Source organism: Sinohyriopsis cumingii, chromosome 9 (genome assembly GCF_028554795.1).
Source record: "Sinohyriopsis cumingii isolate HCF-2022 chromosome 9, ASM2855479v2, whole genome shotgun sequence".
Lineage (NCBI taxonomy): Eukaryota > Metazoa > Mollusca > Bivalvia > Unionida > Unionidae > Sinohyriopsis > Sinohyriopsis cumingii.
In genome coordinates, this window is record NC_142969.1 from 6,738,934 (window position 1) to 6,752,608 (window position 13,675).

Sequence of the window (13,675 nt, forward strand, 5' to 3'; positions counted from 1 at the left end):
ATAGAAAACCAAATAACATCATGTAATACTTAGTTATTATGTCACTTTTATATGATTTATGAATAGGGTCTGTCTCTGACAAAGCAAAACACATGAAACTATTAAAAAAAACGGAGACGGTGTCTTTCGTGCAAAAACAGCGATCAATTCAGTTAGATGTACTGCAACCATTTGCTTATTTTGAATGAGTCTTTGACTCAAGTTCACCCTATTATTTCATTGAGAATAAACTTGTAGGTACTTATAAGCTGGTTGATATTTCTGTTTACGTTTGTGTGTATTTGTATATATAGTTTGTTCGTGTATTTCAAAAGTGTGATATCACGCAATGTCGAGACTAACACACAGTTGTAAAGTAATACCTGTGACACACAATACAAAAAAATGACACTTTGTATTCCTGTTACTGTCCCTAAAGTAATAATACTTGAAACATTTATATATATATATATATATATATATATATATATATATATATATATATATATATATATATATATATATATATGTGTGTGTGTGTGTGTGTGTGTGTGTGTGTGTGTGTGTGTGTGTGTTACTTTCATTCGACGGGCGCAATTATCTATGTCAGTTTATTCATAATACAAAGTAGATCAGTTTTTGTATGTATGTTGCTTCATGATACCGTAAACGAAATTCAGCCCTGTATTCTACTCTCTATGTAAATACTGCTACAATTTTGCATGCTTTCTGGGGAATACAAACGAATATGATTTTGCCGGATACTATGTTTTAATGGTGCTATATTTTCTAAATGACGTTGATTTTTGCAGTATAGACTAGCAATATTTTTTGTATTTAGCGGTGATTTTAATGTAATTCTGTTATTTTATAACACGTCCTAATATAAATGGCAACACGAATACACCCTGTCTCAGTCCTGACTGCACTACAAATGTTACATTTCTGAGACGCTATAGCACAGCTGGCCGTTGCTATTTACAGAGAACCGCTTTACGATTCGGCCCGTAGCTTGGCTAACATTCCAATAAAGGTCAATACATTACGGACCAATTAAATGTCCTGTTGTTATCTTTCACACCAGGAAAGAAGACCATTCTGGCTTAACATCAATATTGCTTATTTCAAAGGAATTCTTTATATATTAATACGGCAAGATTTACCTATGTCTCAAAAACAACCCAGCGTTCTTATTTAAAAACGGAGTGTTGTCACGTTTTTGTACTTTGTTGCTATAAAGGAAAAGATTTTCGCTGTACTGTACGTTACAAAAAGTATTCATATTTTCTTTTAAAAATAAATTTCTCTGTTGAAATGTTATTGCCAGGCCTTTCACAGCCTAGAGAACTCTCCGCGCTTCCGTTTTTATCCTGACGCAGTGGACATTCAAGCCTTGGCCAGGGAGAAGAAAAAAAGAAGCCAAATGAAAATACGTTATACATATCTCGTATGAAGATGGAACGAGGCTATTACGGCTTTCCACCGTCTTAGAGTTTTTTAATAAGGAATTCCATATAACCTTATTCAAGCAAGATTTACCCACACTGCCTTCGTATAATAAAGGAATACTATATTTTATTGTCTAAAAAGATTGCCAAGAGTTTGTTTCGATGATTTGAAAGGAACTTTTTTTATGTTTTGGCCTATATATAAAAAGACTGAATTAATTTCCTTTTCAAATAATGTAACGTCTACCGCAGTTGCTATGTTGTCGTCTGTTTCGGGGCTTTTGCTAATATATTTAAAGCATGCTGTATGGGGTATGAATAAACGTCAAAAATAAAAATATTGTTTGCATGCGTCCAATCATAGCAACGGTTACATAGCATAGTAAAGTATGCGATTTTATTGGCCGAAGAATGTTTGCATGCGTCCAGTTATAGCAACGGTTATATAGTATAGTAAAGTATGCGATTTTACTGGCCGAAGAAATCAGTCAAAATGAGAATAATTGTCGTAACATATGTGGTGCACCTGCCCGAGACGAATCAACTAAATCCAACACATTAACGTGTATTCCTGCAACTACTTCTGACTTAAGTTGTGTGATATTTCGATCGCGGTTGTCCGTATACAGGCTAAAAGAAAAACGGGTCTTGACGGAGTTGTGAGTTTTAACTCCGTTGCACAAAATTAATAATAAAATAAATTAAGTAAATTCACACATTTTCGGCTGACAACGGCAAGATGTATATTACTGTTTAAGAACGTATTTCGATCAATACAGTCATATATGAGTCTAACATCGTGTATTTTTTCATGCACATGAAAACGTCATTATCTCAATGACGTTAACATTTTCTCAAGGGATGAGATCAGAGCGTATGTTCTTGATGTAACCATACCGCAAAGGGGCATTGTATTTTCTATATCTTCCCCATACTGCTGTCTGCAACTTTTCTCTGCAGATAAAGATTTGGGAGGTCGAGACTAGGCTCTCCGGTGCTATGTTACTGTTATGACGTAAATATGCAATTGCGACGTTGACCTATGAAAACGTTGTTCTCATATATTCAGTGGTACATAACAGACATTATGGGCTTGTATTTTTGCCCGGAAACAGACTAAGGACACCTGTGTAGACTTTACTTGTATAGTTTTATATATTCAAAGATCCATATTTCATCCACTTTTCACCATACTTAACTGTTGTGTTTTGTTCACAAACAGTCTTTAAAAAGAAATGGTAATTTATAAGGGACAGTAATACCAATCAGGGCGATCATCCTTCATTGTTTTTGGCGTGGATGATTGCAGCATGATCCAACATTAGTGAAAGAAGTTTAGACAACTTTCACACTTTCATTATGATAACTAGAGAATAGGTCCAAACGTGTAATATGCCTATTAGGGTTGGGGTGGAGGGATTGAGGGGAGTGGGGTGGGGGTGAGATGGCCGTGGAAGGTGCACAGAATGCGGTCAAATCTCCTTCCTATTTTTGTCTTTTCATGTTGCCGATGTCAAGCAAGTCAAACACTTTGACAGAAACTGATATGATATAAGCATCTGCCGTGTACCTCACTATCTTGTTCAGATTTTGCATTCATAATATTTGTAATGTATACGTGTAGACCAAGAAAACACTCAAATATATACAATAACGAATTCTTACCTAAACAGTTCAGCGCAACCTTCGTCAAAGTCCTACCACGGTCATTTTGACCATATCTCGGCGTTCTCGCACCCATTTATGAATTTTGTCCTAAGTCACTGGGGTATACACATAAGGAGATAGTTAGGGAGGTAAGTAATATGACAGTTATCAATAGACAAATTCATAATATCAAGATTCAGCATTACTCGGAAAGGGGGTCACCATGTGCTTGGATGCAACTCAAACATACCTAACCATTTGTCTGCCTACCTACCTGCTTTCCTACCTACCGACATAATAACGTAAGTGTGCATACCTGCCTATTTGCATGCAGATATAAATATTTGAAAAATATTTTAAAAAGTAGATGAAAAAGTAATACAATATGTTTTTATTAGGGGCATGATCTCTAGCTTCCCTACTACACGCCATCCACATACCCATTTCCACCCTCTCCAAAGCCTTGTTTCGAACACTGTCATGAGTGAGTTTGACAGCTCTACGAATATAATGTTTGGATCCTATTTACTACGTTCAATCTATTTGCTAGCATTATGTTTGTCGATTCAATACACGTTTTGGCAATCATGCACTGACTTGGTAAGGTCACTGAAGCATATATTTGTAAAATACCGCAACTGAAAGTCGCCAGCCGTTTTACTACAGACCGGTGGTTTGGCTAACAACACAGCATGACTCCCTTCTTACGAACCACATTTTCACAATAATGGACACACAATATTTACAATACACCAAATTTGTATTGATCTACCTGTAGCTGGTTTTAATGTATTGGTAGGTATACATAAAAGCAAATAGTCTATTTTTCACTTACATTGATTTTTAGCGGAATTCTAAACTTCGATCGTACTTCAGTGCTTCGTTCGCGATGATTAAGTGATTAGAGTTGCGGACTCGCTGACAAAACGCTGCGGGTTTGAATCCTACCATCGGATCAGACCAGGCCAGTTACTGTGATGATACCTGAGTAAGACCTAAGCAAGCCAGTTTACCACAATCGCCTCAACACTGATAACCTGCCTACTCACGTTGATGTGCCTCTAAAATACGAACCAAGCACAAAGAAGCCATCCATAGACCGATGATAATAATTTTTTAGGTAAAGATTACCCTCGCGTAAAGAATAAAACAAAGTCATTTACCTTCGTTCACAAATGTGTCGAATCAGTTTGTTTTATTAAATTGAGAGTTTTACCATAGTTATGTTTAATGTTGTTTAATTGAATATTATCCAATGCACTAAATAATTCACCTCATCACTCCCTCTAATTTTGTAAAAATATACAGGTGTAATTAGAGTTCATTATTTTCTCCATTCGCCTTCATGTTTTGATCGGGCCTGTGCTACATAAATACGCTCATTGATAAATACGCCTGCTTGCTTTTATATAAGCCATTTGCATTCTCCAAAACATGTGCTACATCGAAATCTGTATATGACCGATCCCTGTTTCATTTAGTCAAAGACTGCACAGCCAGTAAAGAAAGAATAAGTATGGTATACAACTAAAATAGGCAATGAAAGTAACTGATCGGCAACCAAGACTGAAAAGTAATGTCTTTTGCAGGATTAAAATTTCAAATCTAGTTCTTAATTTTAGATATTTGGCCCCCCTTTATCAGCCCTGTATATTTGCCTTCGGCACTCGAGGGTAGTACGATAACAATAATTAGGTGTATGATAGCTTCCCTAGAATTATCAAGTTATCACCGATCAGAGACGTATAGTCTGGGGGCGCTCACCATGAAATTTTCACTTGACGTCTCCTGTCCTATTAGATGGTTAAAAGCAAAGAGATAAAATACTACCCGGCTAGTCGTCAATTGACCCTTATTGTGTTTATCAAATCAATTAGAGAAAACATTTACCAGTGTCAATGAAACTTACTTGAACGTTTGACTATGATTCGTGTATTTGATTCCACTGATAATGCCATTAATACAAGGCTTAGCGATGCATGGGGCACCGCTGCTACGTGCGTTGTCTGACATATCGACAAGCTGTCCCATACCTCTCTAATTTTCAATATTGCTTCCCGTAGACGAAATGCTGTGGAGGGCGAAAACGTCTCAAAGGCTCATAAACGTGCTATCCGTGGCCTTATATCTGGAGTTACTACTGTCATGTTTGGGACATAATATTGATAACACGTCCTCCACTTTTCTCCCTATAACTAGTCCATGATAAACACAGTCAGTCCTAATGTGATATTGACGTGTACGCGGTTCCCTGGCCAATTTAGCGTACATACAAAGCACATTCATGGAAAAAAACAATAGCTTAGCCAAGGAGAAATATGGTCTATAACACCGCCCTTGAAAATGGAATTATTTTTCGTATCTGAATATCAATATGGTTTTGAAGTCCGATGTCTACTTTTTCACACGTGACCAAATACATAAGCTCTCTGGCACTTGCAGGGTAAGGACCCCCCCTCGTGGATTGTCATATACCTCGTTATGACATCGATGGGTCCAGGTTACGATATTGTGATAACCCGTGTCGAATTAGTGTTAAGCCCTTGAGGAATGTTTTCCATAGGATATAGTTTTTAAAAAAATAATTTTAACAAAAGCCGGACGGAACACCTACTTCACGATGCAAGAAAAACGACCATTTCGATTAGCTGAACGAGTACATTGAATGTTGTCTCGCTTTTTTTAATAGTTCATTGGCGCCTCATGGACAATGCATTTTAGATGTCAATAATCAGCCAAGCACGACTTTTTGATAGCTTATATCTCAATTATTTGACATAAATTGATTTGTATAGCCAAATATATACGTATGTGTATAGTAGTAGTAATAGGGTAGAATCATGTTTGAAGCAGGTTTGAAAAGTGAATCCAACTATACTGATTCTTTGCACAGGTGTTCAGAAAATAAACAGAATAATAGTCTAAACATGAGTGTTGGTGTTCTTCAATTCGCCACAGATAATTAAAGAAAATTTGCTTATGGGGAGAAGAAATATATTTTTTGATATTCTGAGAAGGTATATGTCGTCAACGTTTGAAATTATTTACATAACTGTCAACATATTGAAAATAATTAAAATCACCTAAACAAATATCCCATATGTAAACGAAACATACTCATCCATTTGGAAAAAATAATCATCGTTTTTTAAAAAAAAGAACAAATATCTTCATTTGTAGCCTACAAAAGACTATATGTTAAGAGACATTTTTCATATTCGATTGTTTAAAAAAATGTTTTCGCGTATTCATATGAGAGATAAGAAATGAGCTATATATATATATATATATATATATATATATATATATATATATATATATATATATATATATATATATAAGTATGATCACTTGCGGCCGTACAAAACATGAATTAAAATGAATATAAACTATGCTGCATTGACTAACAGTGGTGTATCATTTTCGAAGAATCTGAGAATCAGTTCCTACCAACAATGAAACTTCTTCTGGCAATCCTATAAATATATTTGTACTATATGACTAGAAAATATGTTCTCATTACCTATACCAATATTTCTCCTTGACGATAATGCTTTTGCGAAAACGAAAATAGCATTGACAGAAATGAATGCGTGAGTTCAATGTCAGCTATGATTTTCAATATTTCAAACCAGATCGGCCGGGTGGTATTTTACGTGTCAGGTACAGACAGACCCAATGAACGGTCGCGATATAAACTAAGGTCACACAACCATCATGCGAAATCTGCATGATATTAAACGGGATCTTTGATCTCTTCACATACATGACTGCAACACTTTTGCCAATGCTAGTGGAATAAATAAGCCGTGATGATAAGGTGTGAGATATGTGCTTAAACTTTGGTAATTGAAATATGTACGTTCAGTGGTCGCACACTTATGCTCCTAGTTCCAAAAACACTGGCAATACATACAGATTGGAATATGCGCGTTTTAAAATGAGCAACACTTACGTGGACACTATGCACTTTTTATTTTTATATACAATGGCTGTCATTTTCTTTTTTATTTAGCTCTTAAAGGTTAGCTTTGAATAATCAGATCAGCATTTGTCTATTCAAGAAGCGGCTTTTCTGCGTCCCTTACGTGGTGCGTGAATGAAAAATACATTTCGGATTTTACTTTTGTTCTAAAGTAGGGAATATTGCTTCTTCGAATCAAGTTAGTCAGTTTCCTCGTTTTACATATTTATGTTAAATATGTGACCTGCCTTTCCTGTTTATGATCTGTCCCTAATAGCCAATTGTATTTAAAAGCGAAAACGAGGTTTTGTGGATTAATTTTGCACTCGATGGAATTCGCAAGTGTCCATCACGCCTACCCCTGTTCGGTTTTCTTCTAGCCACTCCTCTTTGCCCTCAGTGTTCTTATGACCCCTTCTGTCTGACCTCAATGTTCTTATAACCACCTCTTCTATGCCCCCTCCTGATCATTACAATGCCTCCTTGAATCTTATTTTATATTAGTTCCACTTATTTTTAAGTTGATCAGAATAGATATTTGAATATGCTCGAGTCTGTTTCTACGTCAGAAAGGATACAATTCTAATCTGCATCACGTTTTTGTATCGCCACAGGAGACCCATTATTTCATAAATTTGCACCTTTTCTCCTTACATAAAAATCCCATTTTGGTAAAGGTTATCCTCTCGCCCCCCGACACCCCACACCCCATCAATATGAAATCTCGATTGCTGGCAACCTGTTTAAAGTTAGCTGAAACTTATTATAAAAAATTAACTGTTTACGTACTGTGGTGTTTTTGAGAAAATTCCGTGCACAAACGCGATGGTAAAAAAGAAATTGGAACTAAAGGAAATATTCGCATCTTAATTCATTACCTTTGAATTTGTGAATATTACTGAGATGAATTTGGAGTCAGTGGTTGCCAGATATGATAAACAGTTGCATTCGATGCTTTAAGATACCTTCCGGACGTAGAAATTACCTTTGCATTAATTTAGAAACGTTCTTTTAAGCTGTTGCAAAATAAAGGCTGAGTCGCACAGATTGGTTTCAAGACAGTAAATAAACAAGATTACAGATTGTTACAAATACTAGGACACTAGGATTGCTATAGAGTTTTAGAGATATTAAGACACTAGGATTGCTGTACAGTTTTACACATACTGGAACACTTGTAATGCTATTGAAATGTATATATACTAGGACACTAGGATTGGAATAGAGTTTTAGAGATATTAAGACACAAGGATTGCTATAGAGTTTTACACATACTGAAACACTTGAAATGCTATTGAAATGTACATATACAAGGATACTTAGATTGGGATAGAGTTTTAGAGACACTTGGACGCCAGGGTTGCTATAGAGTTTTACATATACTAGGACACTAGGATTGAAATAGAGTTTTAGAGACAATTGGACGCCAGGGTTGCTATAGAGTTTTACAGATACTAGTAAACTGTGATTACTTTAGAATTTTACATATACTAAGATACTAAGATTGCGATAGCTTTTAGCAGATACTTGGATACTAGGATTGCCATAGTGTTTTACAAATACTTGATTGCAATAGCAGTTTAAAACATTTCCGAATTCTTTCAAAGTACTTCAAGCAATGGGAAATATCATGTTTATTTCAAAACTTAAATATTTATCATAATGTGGAAATACACTATAGAGCTCTCTCATATAGACTGGTTTTTAGGCAATTTGCCAAGTACTATATTGACCGCCATTATGAGTCTTGCCAAGAAGCCGTGCCTTAAACACCACGCTTATTTTCACTACACAAATTATACATTACGCTTATTTTCCATAGACGAAATGAAACATTACGCATTTTTTCAAGAGACAAAATTAAACATTACGCTTATTTTCAATAGGCAAATATATACGTTGATTCCGACAAAGCATTGTTTACGTCACACTATATCGCACGTGATACGTGTTTTCGCATGACAACCTGCAACACAGAAATGCAATTCAAGGTAAATAATCAGTACTAAATATTTTTCTCAGTGATACTGACATCTAGTACATTTTACACCACAGTCTTTTGTCGTTTCATCTCAGGAGCAAAGCCAAATGGCATTCATCGTCATCTTATATAATGTTTTACGACTGCATTCTCTCCAAGTATCCAAGATGTACACCTAGGTTCATGTGGAATTTGTATACATGTATTCCATTGAAAAATAGTACACGTATGTTTCTGTATGAGTGTATCTGACATGAAATTTTCACACAGTGGTTTAGAAGGTGATTTAATGAACTGAACTCCCTGGTATGTAACTGATTGTGCCTAAAAATAATAATAATAAACTGGCGAGTTTGTACGTGAACGCTGCATAACAAAAATGCATTGATTTGAAATTTCTAATTCAGTAAATCGGATCATAACTCCACTGTATGCGGATAACTGCCATTCGGAACACCAAGACTATTTAAAAAAAAAAAAAACAAAGATTGAGCCAACAAGTTAAGAATGCATGGAAATATATATATATGTATATGTATATATATATATATATATATATATATATATATATATATATATATATATATATATATATATATATATATATTAATTTTAACTTCTCGGTGAAGTTCCGGAGAAAAAATGTATATTTTTCCTGAAAATTACTATGCCTATATATATTCTATGATTATTTTGTCTTGCAGAAATGGCCGAGATCGTCAGAATGAAACATACTGTCGGAATTGGAAATAAGTCTTAAACATCAAGACGCTAACTGTGCATTTAAAAATGCGTCCAATGACTTGGTGACCTAGTTGCATTTCAGTACATGGCACAATTCAGTAAGTTAGGACTTGGTGACCTAGTTGCATTTTTGTATATGGCTACAACTGAGTAAGTGATTACAGTGGGAACTTGGTCTGACGTCAAAAAGTTTACATTGATCTACTGCGCAAACATTAAACATTGGTTGTACTTACGGCAGGAGCGGGACTCTGTTAATTTCGGATTAATGCTTAAAATTGTAGTTTTAACGCAATAAAAATATTTTATGTGGTGTTAGTCGATATTTGTTTGCGTAAAAGATGCTGAGAGTGAGGAATTAGAATTCCATCATTTTATGTATATTCTTAGTTTGGAACCAAAGTAACATTCATTACAGGTAACATGATTAAAAGCTAACAAACATTGCTTTATTAATTTTAAGCGAAATATGTGCAGTGTGTACTTTCTTTGTCTTTTAAAAGATTGTCGGGTATCGTTTAGAAAGACCTGCAACTTATTTCAACGAAAATTACAAAAATGCAGAGATCTTTTAAAAATGATTACATTACTTGATTGGGTTTGGCATTCGATAACCATAGGCTCAGTTCTTATCAGGAGATACAAAGAGATGTCGATACCTTTACTTCCAGTGTAGAGTGAGTCCCCTAGACACATAGTCCCATCGTACATCTACGGAACGAGGGAAACTAAATATATTCAGTATCCAATAAAATTAAGCAATGGAGACTACACATATTCAGTTCCCTATAACATTATATAAGTGGTGATTTATTAAGCCAAATGAGCCTCTGCAGAACTCTCATATAAATAATACTCTATAAAGGTCAGATGTGTTGGTTATAGTTACTTATATATACAAAAACCCGCTTTGCTTCAGAGGATTAGGCGCGTGAATCGTCACTAGAAGGGTGTACATTCGAATATGTGATCAGCTGTCGTGATGTGCCTCAGATGATTAGGTGTGTGACTCGTCACCAGAAGGGCATGCATTCGAATATGTGATCAGCTGTCGTGATGTGCCTCAGAGGATTAGGCGTGTGACTCGTCACAAGATGGTGTACATTCGAATATGTGATCAGCTGTCGTGATGTGACTCAGAGGATTAGGCTTCTGACTCGTCACCAGAAGGGTGTACATTCGAATATGTGATCAGCTGTCGTGATGTGCCTCAGAGGATTAGGTGCCTGACTCGTCACCAGAAGGGTGTGCATTCGAATATGTGATCAGCTGCCGTGATGTGCCTCAGAGGATTAGGCGTGTGACTCGTCACAAGATGGTGTACATTCGAATATGTGATCAGCTGTCGTGATGTGACTCAGAGGATTACGCGTGTGACTCGTCACCAGAAGGGTGTACATGCGAATATGTGACCATCTGTCGTGATGTGCCTCAGAGGAATAGGCGTCTTACTCGTCACCAGAAGGGTGTACATTGTTGTTGCTCAACGGATATTTATCATGAATTTCATAAAGAGATATTGAAATATATCAGCGGAAGATATCGAAATAGTGGAGTTACCACAATTATCATTACAATGTCGATTTTGGAACTACTTTCTTTATTCCACTTAGGGAGTATATTTGCCCTTGCCTGTTATTCGGACCTGTATTGTCATTTCTAGTCCTATTTCATGTTTTGTTTTTCTTCTTATCCTTCTCTCTCTCTCTCTCTCTCTCTCTCTCTCTCTCTCCATCTTGGTGAACATATATATAAGAATACTGTTGATCATCGTTTATACGTTTATGCCACAGAACTACGGACGGTACACATTTTTAAGAAACGCAAAAGATTACATATAGTAATAAAACTGTTCAATTTGAACTCTTATCGCAATCATAGTCATGTCTGAGAACGAGGGAGAAATTGGGTATTAATTAGTGTAGAATTCACACAGAAATGAAGTGGCAGTCGACATTTGGGTTCAGCATCGGTTACTGATGTAGAATGCAAGCTTGTCAACATATATAAATTCACGTCTGAATGCAGATATTTAATGGAAATATTTCAAACCAAATTCCTTCCAAGGAAACTCATAATAATTACAAATATCTTCTTACGATCAATATATGTTGACCGTCCTGATATTTTCTCTAGTACCCCACAGTCATAGTTGATAGTAGCAATCCGCGTAACACATATCGGAATTAAAATAAACATTTGCTTCATTTTCGTAGGAAAGCATTCATTATTTTGACAAGATACACAATAAAGAAGCATTATATATGCAATGTAAAAGTTGCTAATCTAAACATATTGTTAAATTTTGGAACTTCTTTTTATCGATGCAGAAATGCCGCCGTTAATCGCTCAGACACAAACCTGGGGAAAATCAGAGCAAAGGAAATGATTTTGCCTTAAAACATATATAATAAAAAGTAAATCTACATTTTAAGTAGATATGAGGAAATATTTAGCAATGACGTGGAAACATTTTATATTGTCGCGCAGATATCATCTATGTATCTACCGATCAGGCGTTAGATAGTTCCAAACTTAAAAACTGTAATAGAAAAACTGCACGTTTTATGTCTCTTGTGAAAGAAATTTTCACGTCAGTGTGTCTCAAAATGTTCTTCAGTGTGTCTCAAAATGTCCTAAAATAACACAAGCTCAACAGCGCCTTAATAGCACAAGATAATGAGAGACAGAAAGAGAGCATAAACCCAAGAAAAGTCGACACATTCGTACACTTATGGACTCATTTGTAAATCAAAGGAGTTTAGTCTGTAAACCATGCCGTGCTCACGCTTTGCTATGTATGAAAATAGACATGTAATGGATCGCACTGAATATATAAATATATTTATGTTCTGTCGGTGTTTATTATTCAAAACAATGTAATTGATAGCCTCAGAATTCTTCTACATCTTTCACCTACATCTGTGGAAATTTTCTGATAAAGAATACATCCAGTGGTATTGTCTAGTATCAACAGCTGATACAATGTCAAACACTGAATGCTAGCTAATATAGGAAGCCAGATAATTTGCCGTCTTCAACCCGCCCCCCCCCCCCAAAAAAAAAAAAACAACAAAACAAACAAACAACAAACAGTTCGTACATACACAAATTGCATACGTGTTTTGTTACGAGTCGGCGCAAAAACGAGTTTTATATGGCGTAGGGATAAAACGAGGCCGCTAGGCTGCGACATATTTGTAAGCCATATAAAGCGAGTTCTTTCTCCCAACTTGGAACCAAACTTGGAGTCATTCGATACCCATCCTTTAAGAAACACGAGTGTGTGGTGTGACTATTCCCACTCATGTCTATTAGCCTTTCAGTCAGGTTGTTAAGGACTAGTGAGTCCTACACCTGAGTGGCTAAATTAAAAAGTACTCTTTGAGTACATAAAAGCCTGGGGGATGAGGCTCCTTTTCCTTCCCCCAGGAGTAATTAAAAATCACGCAGTGCGTGAATAAAAAAGTGGTACATGTTCAAAAGAACGAAAACCACTATAATCCAACTAACTAACTAACTTTACGCTTTTGTTTTGCTGTATAAATGAAATTCTAAACGGGCTGACATTTATAATGTTCCATTCACTGCGTCCAATATATATATATATATATATATATATATATATATATATATATATATATATATATATATATATATATATATATATATATATATATATATAAACAGACACGCGCGGACGTCAAAGAAGACAGCGCGCGGACGTCAAAAAAGACAAAGAAGACAGCGCGCGGACGTCAAAGAAGACAGCCATAGATCGAATATGGGTGTATGATACGGAAAAAAGGACCGAACGGCTGTATCGAAAGTCATATCAAACACGTAAGATCAAGTGGGTACGTAATAAACGTCACATTACCGTACCACTATCCTATATTCATCATATATATA

At 35.7% G+C, this 13,675-nt stretch overlaps 1 protein-coding gene and 1 long non-coding RNA gene across 3 annotated transcripts in view; one reads left to right on the forward strand and one right to left on the reverse strand.

Annotated features, from left to right (window-relative positions):
* The window catches only part of LOC149791218 (uncharacterized), a 101,091-nt gene extending 89,690 nt beyond the window's left edge, over window positions 1-11,401 (forward strand). The window contains exon 2 of the long non-coding RNA XR_016423323.1: window positions 9,724-11,401. This is a non-coding gene — a long non-coding RNA (uncharacterized LOC149791218). The remainder of the gene's footprint in view (window positions 1-9,723) is intronic.
* LOC149791219 (sclerostin domain-containing protein 1-like) overlaps window positions 1-13,675 on the reverse strand; it is a 69,961-nt gene that overhangs the window by 21,905 nt on the left and 34,381 nt on the right. The window lies entirely within an intron of this gene.